General features: G+C 44.0%; 1 long non-coding RNA gene across 1 annotated transcript; it reads right to left on the reverse strand.

The window, feature by feature from the left end:
• LOC110435308 lies at nucleotides 9,452-10,162 on the reverse strand. The gene is made up of 2 exons (XR_002452956.1): nucleotides 10,108-10,162; nucleotides 9,452-9,722 (listed from the first exon to the last, which is right to left on the reverse strand). It is a non-coding gene; the product is annotated as an uncharacterized LOC110435308 (long non-coding RNA).

Consider the following 11,299-nt stretch of genomic DNA (forward strand, 5'->3'; position numbering starts at 1 on the left):
GGCTGACACTGAGCACCGCGATTATATAAGTACATGCTCTAAGACTGGTCCGATCCTCTCTTCTATCTGAATTCCTCGTCAGCTTGGAATTCTCAGTGCTCGTTCCTGTCGTCGCATGGAGGCCGCAGCAAACACGAGAAGAGGCAGCTGATGACCAGGTCCCTGATCGCACCACACAAGCGCCCTACAGCGCTGCTGCAGCCTGCCGCCGCCGCCGTCGACGGCGCCGGCGGCTGTCCCAGGTCGACGTCCACGAACTCGAACTCGCCCTCCTGATGATGATGGTGTGCGGCTCCCGGCGGCAGCGGTTGCGCCTTGGTGGCCGCCGGTTGCGACATCGATCTCGCTCGTGCGTCGAGGATGATGTACAGGAGCTAGAGTACGCACACGTACGTACGGGCGTCGATGACTGCACCGTACCGCTGCAGCTACCTGCCTGCCTGATTAATTTGCTGATTGTAAACTAAGATTAAGATGGCCATATTATAAAGACATAGTATACATCATGTAGCTAGTACGACTCCGATTGCATGCGACAAGCTGCCGGATTACGAAGCGGAGAAGGTACGAATTTATACGCACCACAGTAGTGCAGCTAAGCTAGCTAGGCCACCACGGGACAGATACGTACGTACAAACTCTCGGCGCCGTTATCTTGTTCCTAGTCGATTTCGACATCATGTGGCGGATTATTACGAACGAACGAACGGGCTCGATCCCTGCTCCCCCACGTTCACAAGGAAACGGTGACGGAGCCAGCCTCGTTAGTGAAACCTATGATTGGAGTCTTACATTGCGAAGCTCATTATTTCGCGTCCTATAATAACAATTTTCTCAAAGACGAGTTCCAGCCTAGCGAATAAGCCTGCGTAGGATGGCAACCGACAGCGGAACCACAAAGGCAAGAGGAGGATGTGGCGCGAATCAGCCATGGAGCTAGCACAATCCTGGCCCTAGAAAACGACTCCCACCCACATTCTTCTAGAGCCTACCCAACAGGGAGGTCTTGCACTTGGTAATTCGGTGCAATATGGAGACAAGATTTATGCAGAGGGGTTTTGAAGAATTTTAAAATATGTGATTTGAGTGTAGTTTATTTCTTTAGATTTTCATTTCAGAATTAGGCTCCCATTTTTCTGGAATTAGTCACTAAATTGTTATTGCTAAGTTAAATACATGGTTCGATAAAATATGAGGAGTATAATGATACATAAGTATTTTAATAAACCACACTATTTAATAGATATATTCTAATATCATAGGCAAATAAATTTAGATAAATCAAACTATTATATTCTAATTATATTTGTGTGATTATGTTATCTAAAAGATATCAATGAACATTATAACAAGTTTTATTTTATTATAGTCTTTAAATATAAACGTAGACTATTTACTATATATATTATATATATAAAAAAGTTATATTGTTAGCTGGGAGATAGCACCGCTGCCCTCCTGGCTTTGTCAGTGGTTGTCAACCCTTTGTTGTCTATTGGAATGTACCTTGAAGCTTCAAAATTAGATATCTTTGATGTCATTGTAGCATCAAGAAGTATGTCTGCAGACTTGACATCTCTATGGTATATTGGGATTGAAACTGATGAGTGAAGATAGGCAAGAGAAGTAGAAATTTCAGTTGCAATCCTCAACCTGTTGCTCCATGATAGTGACCTTTTGGTTCTTCAATATGGACCGGGAATAAAACCATACACCAACAGTGGCACTTTAGTCTCTAGGCAACATCCAAAGAGTTTTAACATATTCATATGGTTGATCTATGAGAGGATTGCCACCTCACTTATGAACTCATCTATTTCTTTCTGGAGGGTAATTTTTGTCGGTTTTATGGCCACGACATTTAGATCTAATAGGATTTCTTTGTAAACAGTGTCATGCCCTCCCCCACCAATCTCACGAGCTTTGTTGAAGTTGTCTGTCACCTTTGCAAGCTCATCCAATAGTATTATCATCCTTTGTATACAATGTCTGCCTTTTAGGACAACAACTGTTGCAACAAGTCCACAATTTTACTTGAAGTATATTTGTTTTGTACTTTTATCCTGCGTTTTTTAAATTGTAGAGTAGATATGGATAATATATTCTTGGCTCCACCATACGTATAATGTCAGCAAAAGGATCATCCAGACATGAGAATCTAGTGGCTGTCACCTGTTGGGGCCTTGATGGGAGATGCAACCGCCGTGCTCATAAGAGCGTTGCCATGCATTCCTCGTGGGGCACCGGCACTCGTGGTCTCCAGGCAAATTGTTGCAGTAGCCGCCCAAGCATGATTTTGCGTGTCGCCGGGTCCTTACACTCGTCAATATCTGTAGCCAACAAAGGATATGAACAATAAAGAACAATAGAAGCCTTCCAAAGAACTATAAACTAGTGAACAGAGATATTATATTTAGGACTGAGGAAAATACTCTCGGGTAAAAGCATTAGTGACCTTGACATCCATTTGCGAATTGCGACGTAGTCGTACGTAGCCCTTGTAGCAGTGGCACGTAAAGCCTCCATTCTCTTGCCGGCAGTCGCTGTTCTCACTCTTGCAGAGATGGCTGACCACGTCCCTTGGGCACTTCCCTGACTTGTCGGCAGCTGTCTCTGACAAGCCTTTCTTAACGGCCCATTGTAGAACAATGGGAGATGACATGTGAGCCAGCAACTTTGACAAAGAGGATGACACACATATAAGTGTATATTTTAACAACTTTTTCAGTACTTTTACATGCATAATTAGTATTCATAACGAAAAATATAGATGAATTGTTCCATTTTCACACTATTATGATTAAAAATAGATGAATTGTCGTGTTTTTTTGCTGTAAGAAATTTAAAATATTTATATGGTACACGTGGAATGACTTTCTGGAGCTTTTAACTATTAGTGTTTCGATTGTCTCCGCTCCAGAATGCTCAACATATGGGACAACAACATCATGGGGTAGCAAACCAAGTGCAGCTAGCTTTATTATTTGGCTAAAACTTTTTAAGTTCCAAGAACATGTTCGAGCTTGAACTCAATACGTACGAATAATGCTCGCATATCTCTACGATTGATTATTCTTAATAGTAGATCGCAATCACGTTCACGTCGATATGAGCCACTTATATATAATGACTTTGTGATCAATGTCAAGATCTAGTATTGGGTAAATGCGTACACATAGACGTTTATAGAAGTTTGTGTCCCTGCAGGCGTACACTAATTCACTTTTTACAGTCCATTTTAAGAGCCTTGCTCCCTCTTTTTTTTTTTCTCTCTGTCTCTGGCTGTCTATGGCTCCTAACACGATCCACGTTCTAGGGTCCTCGCGCTCGCGCCACAGCCACTAGACTTGCAAGTATCAAGCCAATCGATATCACCGCCAGGACGACAAGGACGACGAGGACGACCACAACCGCTACAGAGCTGCCGCTGCCGCCGCCGTCCGCCAGATTATCAGACGGTCTCTTCAGCTGCGGCGGCGCCGGCAGCGGCGGCTGCTGCTCCACGGTGGAGGTGCGGCGCTCCAGTTGCAGTCCCAGTCCCAACTCGACGTCCGTCAACTCGTCCTCCTCGTGCACTCCTAACGACGACGACGTCGTCGGCCGCAGCGCGGTGGAGGCGGAGGGATGATGCCGGTGCGCGAGCTCGAGGTCGACGACGAACTCGCCTTGCTGGTACTGTTCCGGCATCGGCGGAGCCGACGGCGGCGGCAGTGACCACGCTGTTCCCGGGACCCCGGCGGCGTCGAGCGCGGCGACGTACCGCGACGACGACGACGACATGGCGCCTGCCGCCTGATCGATCGGCCGGTTCGTTGATGCTGCTGACCTGACACTGGCCGACGTGATTACTGGGGTGTGGTTTGGTTTTGGTGGGGCGCCGCTGGCCGCTGCTGATGGCGGGTGTGCGTGCGTGGATATAGAGGAGGGCTCCGCGGCTCCTGATGATGGGCTGCAGGCCGAGTCCGAGTCCGAGTCCGAGTCCGAGTCCGACTCCGATAGCGAGCTGAATTTGATGCCCAATTCCAATGCTTGCAAATTGGGGGCTCCAGGATTTGGGATGGACGACGCGTTTCGTTTTTCAGGGAAACCGAAACATCCGTAGGCCGTGGCAATTGTCTTTATAGCTACTATAGAAGTGTCTTACTCCCCTCTTTTCTAGATGTTTGTCGCCACGATTTACATGTTGGTAGCTTTGATTTAATTTATAAAAAATACGTATAATATTTCTATCTTCAAATAATTTTATTAAAAAACTATGTTCAAATACCTATCTAATGATACTAATTGTATATCATAGATATTAATATTTTTTAATATATATTTAATCAAAGTTTGTTTCTTGGGAAGCGAAAACGACAGATATTTGGGGAGTATATCTTTATCTTTATAGCTCAAAGATTAAAATATGTTTCTATTTATTTTTAAGGTTTTGAATTTAGTACGTACAAAAAATGTAGTGCTGTCATGTATGAAATATTTTTGCCATTCTAGATTTGAATCAGTCAACATTTCTTAAGTATGGTTAAATTTATAGAAAATAGTATTAACACATTTATGTCTCAAAATAAATACTTATTTTGTATCATAAATGATAATATTTTTTGTATAGATTTGGCAAATGTAAAATTATTTGACCCCTGAAAGATGAGAATTGCATATTTTTAGGACATAAGTGTTTATTTGAAAATTATTAATTTTAAGCACTCCACATTTTCCATAATGTATAGATTTTCCGCAATGTACATTACGGAAAAGGTAATTGACTTAATAGACCGACTATTTTTTTTGCCCTTTGCACATGCACTCCACGTGGTCGTTCCACGCTTCACGTCTAAAAGCATCTTCAATAATTTGATATTTTTTCTTCGTTATTTGTTGGAATTTGATAACTCTGGAAAGCAAATGAAAAGGAGAAAAACAAGACATCTCTAAGAGTTTCGCTAATATGACTTGTCATTTACCAAAATGTGGCCCAACTGCTGAAAGTTTTCAGCACACGCGCGGTCTCGGTCCGTTCGCGGGCTTTCTTCGTGCGTTCAGGAAGTCCACCGCCACTCGTGTTGAGAAGGTCCGCCGCCAGTTGCTTCGTCCCGTGGCTCGGTAGCTGCTCCCTGGAGATCGGCAAATTCACGGTCGGTCGCTGAAAGAAGTGCCTGGAGATCGGCAAGCAGTGCAAGTTCCCCTAGAGATCGGCAAGTAGTCCACGATCGCCACTAGCCAGTGGCCGCTGAGCCACGATGGCTGATCCATCTTGCTGCTGTCGTTATCGGTGTTTTCCGATCGCGCGTGGGAGTCGCGGTCACGCACGGGAGTCGTGGCAGATTGGAGTTGCGGATGGACTTGCATAAATGCCAAGCCTCCCTTGGAATTTGCCAAGTTTCCAAAAATGCAAAACCAATATGCAAAACTGTTGGAGAGGTGTTTTTCTGAATTTTGGCAAAAATCAACAATGCAAAAGCAATATGCAAAACTGTTGGAGATGCTCTTACTCTCAATGTAGAAACCATCACAGTTTTTATGGATATTGATTGTACTGTCGCTTAAGCATTTTGTTGATGTGGCAAGGTAATTATGAAGAAAGAGAGCAAAAAATCATAGAAACCGGATCTAAGATAGAAACCATATCTACACGAGAACCAAGACATAAAGTGATGTGATTAGTTAAGAATGGAGAGAGAATAAATTTGATTGGACAAAAAAACTATTTTATAAAAACTATCCATTGAGACTATATTTTCTATATATAGTGGCTATCAAATTTAATTACATGAACTTCCCTAACACCGTTCATCTTCCCAACATAACACAAGCACTCTCTCCTCCCTCTGGCAGCTATCGGCGTTGTTGTCTTTCCAACCTCCGACATCCATGTGCCCGCCTCGAGCGGCGGAGCCAGGAATTATAAATAAGGGGGTCAACAAAAAAATTTAATTTGTCAAAAATGAGCATAACAGGTGACCGTCTAACTCAATTCATCAACTTGATACAGGTGCTCGTATTTTCTATATGTATTTAGGATCAAATATGTTATTCTTTTGGTGGTAGGCGATAAACCCTTAACAACAAGATGTTTGAGATGATTTTTTAAACCTTTGAAGGGTCGAGATGGCGGACTAGAGGAGGGTGAATAGTCCTTTCTAAAACTTGAACGCGCCGGCTAACTGAAACAAATGCGGAATTAAAACTATCGGTCTAGCCAAGACTACACCCCTCTATCTAAGTTCTCTAGCACATTGTAAAAGATCCTAAACAAAAAAAGGTGCTTCTTTAGCAAGAGCTCACCTAACCAATTCTAGGAGAAAGGTCACACAAACCTATGTCACTAGTACTTTGCAAACCGGAGAGCTCCTACACAACTAGTAAGCAAAAGCACAAAGCTCCTAAGCTCACTAGCAATGCTCAATAATAAGACAATCAATGCCTAATTAGAGAGTGCAATTTACTTAGCTACACAAACTAAGCAATATGACTAACAAGGTTACATAAACCAAATTAGCCACGCAAGAGAACTATTTCTAGCTACACAAACGAGAAGGTAACTAGCAAGCTACACAAGCTAACTAATTACAAGAGCAACTACAGAAGCACAAGTATATAAAGAATGTAAATACAAGCTCCTGTGTAGCGAATGCAAACCACCGAGAAGAGTAGACAATGTTGACATGGTGATTTTTACCGAGGTTCACTTGGTTGCCACCAAACTATGTCCTCGTTGTGGCGATTCATCCACTTGATGGACGAGTTAATTGGCATTTCAAAGCCAAACCCTCAGTGGGTGCCGCACATCCACTCTCAAGATAGGGATCCTCTAAGCCACAAGCAATCCACTAGAGTTGCTCTTCGCGATCCCCGTAGGGTGAGCACCGTACCCCTTACAATCTCTTCTCCGGAGCACCGCACGATCTCCTTGCGTGCTTCGACAGAGTCACAAGCCATCAAGCCGTCTAGGAGGTGACAACCTCCAAGAGTAACAAGCACCACCGGATTGCAACACAAACACCTAGTGCCACTCAATGCAATCTCTCAATGCAATGCAGTAGAATCGCTCACTCACACAATCGAATGATCACTACCAAGCATATGTGAGTTAGGAGCTTTACTAGCACTCCCCAAGTATAGACACTAAGTCCCAAGGGTGCTCTACCTCAGCAAAGGCCGGCCACTACTTCTATTTATAGCCCAAGGGCTAAACTAGCCGTTGCCCCTTCACTGGGCAAAACATGTGGGCACCGGACGTGCTATAGGGAGCCACCGAACTCTCAAACCTAGCATCCATTACTCAGGTGTCAGCCACGTGTCGCTAGCCATTTAAACTCCACCGTTGCCACCAACAGCTAACATACACACGCGCCTGCATCAGCCACACCAGACGCTCTGCTGCTTCACACTGGACGCGTCATGTGCACTCCGGACCTGTATGCAGAGAGTAATGCAAACTCGCAGGGTCACCGGACTCACACCACTGAATGCGTCCTGTGCACATCGGACCTGTACGTAGAGAGTAACGCAAACTCGTAGGATCACCGGACGCACACCACCAGACGTGTTCTGTGCACCCCGGACACATCCTGTGCATACCAGACCTGTACGTAGAGAGTAACGCAAACTCGCAGGGTCACCAGACTCACACCACCGGACGCGTCCTGTGCACACCGGACGCGTTCCTGTCTCTGAGGCCAGCGTCCGGTGAGAGAGGAACCCAAATCCCTCTCTACCCTAGGAACTCTACCTCCTTTGCAAATGTGCTAACACCACATGTGCAAGTGTGTTATTATTTTCACAAACATTTTCTCAAAGGAGTTAGCCTCTCAAACTTCCCACGCCACTCGATCCTAACACGTATGCAAAGTTAGATCACTCAAGTGGCACTAGATGACTGATATGCAAACAAGTTTACCTCTCTTGATAGTACGGCCATCTTCCTAAATCTGGTCATAATCTTCTCTACACACCAATGACCGGTGAAATAGAAGTACCCGAGGTTATACCTTTGCCTTGTGCTTTCCATTCCATCTCTTCCAATGTTGATGCAACACATGCACCAATCCAATCACCAAATGATATGATCCACTTCATATCATCACGCGACCGTATTGGTTCATCGATCTTGACCTTACTTGCTCTTCATGGTTGCCTTGGTCCACGACGCCAAGTCTTGCTCAAGCTTCACCGTCACACGTGGTCTCTCATTTCAAAGCCTCCGACTTGCCCTTCACTCTTGCAACCGGTCTATCAAGCCAAGCCTCATCTTGATCTTCTCCACCTTAGTCACATGACTCCATGTCATGTCTCATATGCAATGAGCTCCTCCATCATCACATAGTCACCTGTGGATTAATCTCCTGTGTATCTCACATAAACATTATTAGTCCACCTAAGTTGTCACTCAATTACCAAAACCACCTTTCAACCTTAAGATCCGCGTCTCAGTTTTTCTAAGGTGTTTCATCGTATTATCTAGTTATGTTTTGTACTTCTTCAATCCCAAATTATAAATCATTCTAAGAATCTTGAAGAGTCAAAGTATCTTAAGTTTGACTAAAACTATAGAAAGAATTGTAAAGATTTATGTTATTAAATAGATATACTGTGAAAATATAATTAATAATAAATATTATTATCTTATTATATAAATTTGGTCAAATTTAGGATGCTTTGACTCTCGAAAATTCTTGGAATTACTTATAATTTAGAATGGAGGGAGTACAATTCTATTATCTCGAGGATATTAATAAGTATATATGACAAAAATTGTTTTATTTCTCTGTTAACATAAATAAAAATTTTAAATTTATACTAGTAACAAAATTTATTGACACATGTGAGGGGGGGCCATGGCCCCTGCCAGTCCCCGTGGCTCTGCCACTGCCCACCCCCTTCTTACCTAACTCTAGCGAGGGGTTTGGGAAGAGGGAGGGTGGGTGGAGGGGGGAGGGGGACGAAGGCAAGCCAGACGGTGGGCAAGCCTGGAGGGCGGTTGGGGACGTAGCGGTAGTGGAAAAGGCTAGGCCAGTCGGTGTGGGGGAGCTCCATGGCCATGGAGAAGCTCGGGGAGAGGAGGGAGGAAAGACGACAGCGCGTCCATGGTGGCGGGAGGGGGCAGTGACAAGGATGAGGGTCACCCAAGATGAAGAAGACGATGGCCACGAACTCGAGGAGGCCGGGGAGGAGGGAGCCGCAAGCTCGAGGCGAGGAGGAAGAGCCCCACGATCGTCACCATCTTGTTCAATTGCCTTGTGCACCTCCATCTAATCTACTACATTGGACATACTCTTAGGTAGACTATCGACCATATTTCGTAGATAAATACTCTCTCTGTTTTATTAAATTATAAGATATGCTATTTTTTCTAGATTTATAGTTTTTTGTTACTAGGTAGCGTGCCCATGCGTTGCTACGGGACATCTAAAATTTTATACTACAAAAATATGTATCACACAACAGGATAACATTACTATAAAATTAATTAATTCAAAAGGCAAAGTTTGCCCATGTGTTGATCCAAAAAGAAAATATAACACCATGACAATTAGAGTTTGTCCATGTGTTGTTGTATTACTAAAACAATGTGTAATCATGGACTCTTTACCATCTTTATTTTTTCAGCCTTTTTGACTCAGTATGCAATATTGTGTAACCATGGCCGCCTCCACCTTCCTGCTTGTGGGGAAGTCCACTCGATGTTCTGTATTGGATCTTTGATGTTGCAAGCCTGAAGGTACCTGAGCAAGTAATTCAGGTTAAATGGCCAAGCCGCCAGGGGCTAAAAGATTAGAAGTTTCTCTAGAAAGGAAGTGCAAGTCCTAATAAGCTAAACTCATCGCCATCTAGATCACAGGAAATAGTTGTGATTATCCAATCAAGAAACGACATCAAAACATACCCTGATTTATGAGATATCTTAGCAGCGACTGAGTTCATTCGTGCATAGGATAATTACTGATATGAAAATATCTATTTTGTCCATAGTAAAGTCAATGGAGACAAATATTCTTTCCAGCCATTGCAAACCTTCAATCAAAATGCTTGATACACAAAAATTAAGGATATCGAATTTCGTGCACATATCTAGGTGAATGAAAAATCTCACACACAACAAAAAATTACCTTGCAATGAAGACAATTCTGAATTTATGTAAAGCTTTGCGCCTTTGTGTCACCATGAAAACAGGCATAACCAATAGTGATAAGCAAACTCTTGGCTACTAAGCATTTTAGCATCATGGGACTAATAGGAATTCAACAAGCATTTTATTGTACAAGCATGTGAAGATATCATATGTGCAGTAAACTATTCATGGGTTGGAAAAGGTTATCCCAATATTCACCAATCATAAAAAGGAAAAGAGGTTTTCATTCCTCAAAAAAAGGCCACATATAAGAAGGGATAGATAAAGTTAAACACATTCTAGAATAAAAGATGACCCCAGGTATTCTCGGATGAGCTTTTCTAAGATATAAGAAGGGAGGCTGCTTGGCTCCTCATACGTCTTCTCGGATGAGCTTTTCTGCGTCGTCGGCATCGGCGTAGTTCTTGGCTGTGGCGAGGAGCTCGGCGACCGTGGTCCGCCTTTTGCGCAGTAATTTGCTTCTTAATGCTTTGTGGAAGCGTAGGCCTTTGATGAAGGCTGATATGGCCTCGTCGTGAGAAATCTTCGGAATCTTGAGGCGCATATCCGAGAAGCGTCGGATGTAGTCGCGCAGGGGCTCATTCTTCCTATCCCTTATCCTCTCAAGGTCGTATTTATTTCCAGGCTGCTCGCAGGTAGCAATGAAGTTATCAATAAATGCCTAGCGCAATTCCTCCCAAGAATCAAAAGAGTCCTCGGGTAGACCGAGGAGCCAGTGGTGGCCAGCTTGGTCAAGGACGACTAGAAAATAGTTTGCCATGACGTGCTCGTCTCCTGCTGCTGATCGGACTGCGATCTCATAAAAAGTGATCCAGTTTTCGGGATTCTCCTTGCCATCGTACTTTTTAAGCTTCTCAAGCTTGAAATTGCGGGGCCATACGACTTGTCGAAGGTGTGAGGAGAACTGTCTCGGTCTTGGTTCACCTCCTGACCACGCCCTCGTCTCTGTTCGTGGTAATTGCCAGGATCCCGACCGTGGTTGTCACGATGGGTGTCCTTCCTGCGATCGTTGACGGGCGAGCGGCTACGACGATGCCTGCTGGGTCGCGGTGAAGTTCGACTGCGGTGGGTCTGGTCAGAGAAAACCTCCGTATAGGAGATGGCTTGGACCCTTTTGAGCAAAGTAGCGGTCTGTCCCATCGCGACGATCAGATGTGCTCGTATATTAT

Source organism: Sorghum bicolor, chromosome 5 (assembly GCF_000003195.3).
Source record: "Sorghum bicolor cultivar BTx623 chromosome 5, Sorghum_bicolor_NCBIv3, whole genome shotgun sequence".
Taxonomy (NCBI): Eukaryota; Viridiplantae; Streptophyta; class Magnoliopsida; order Poales; family Poaceae; genus Sorghum; species Sorghum bicolor.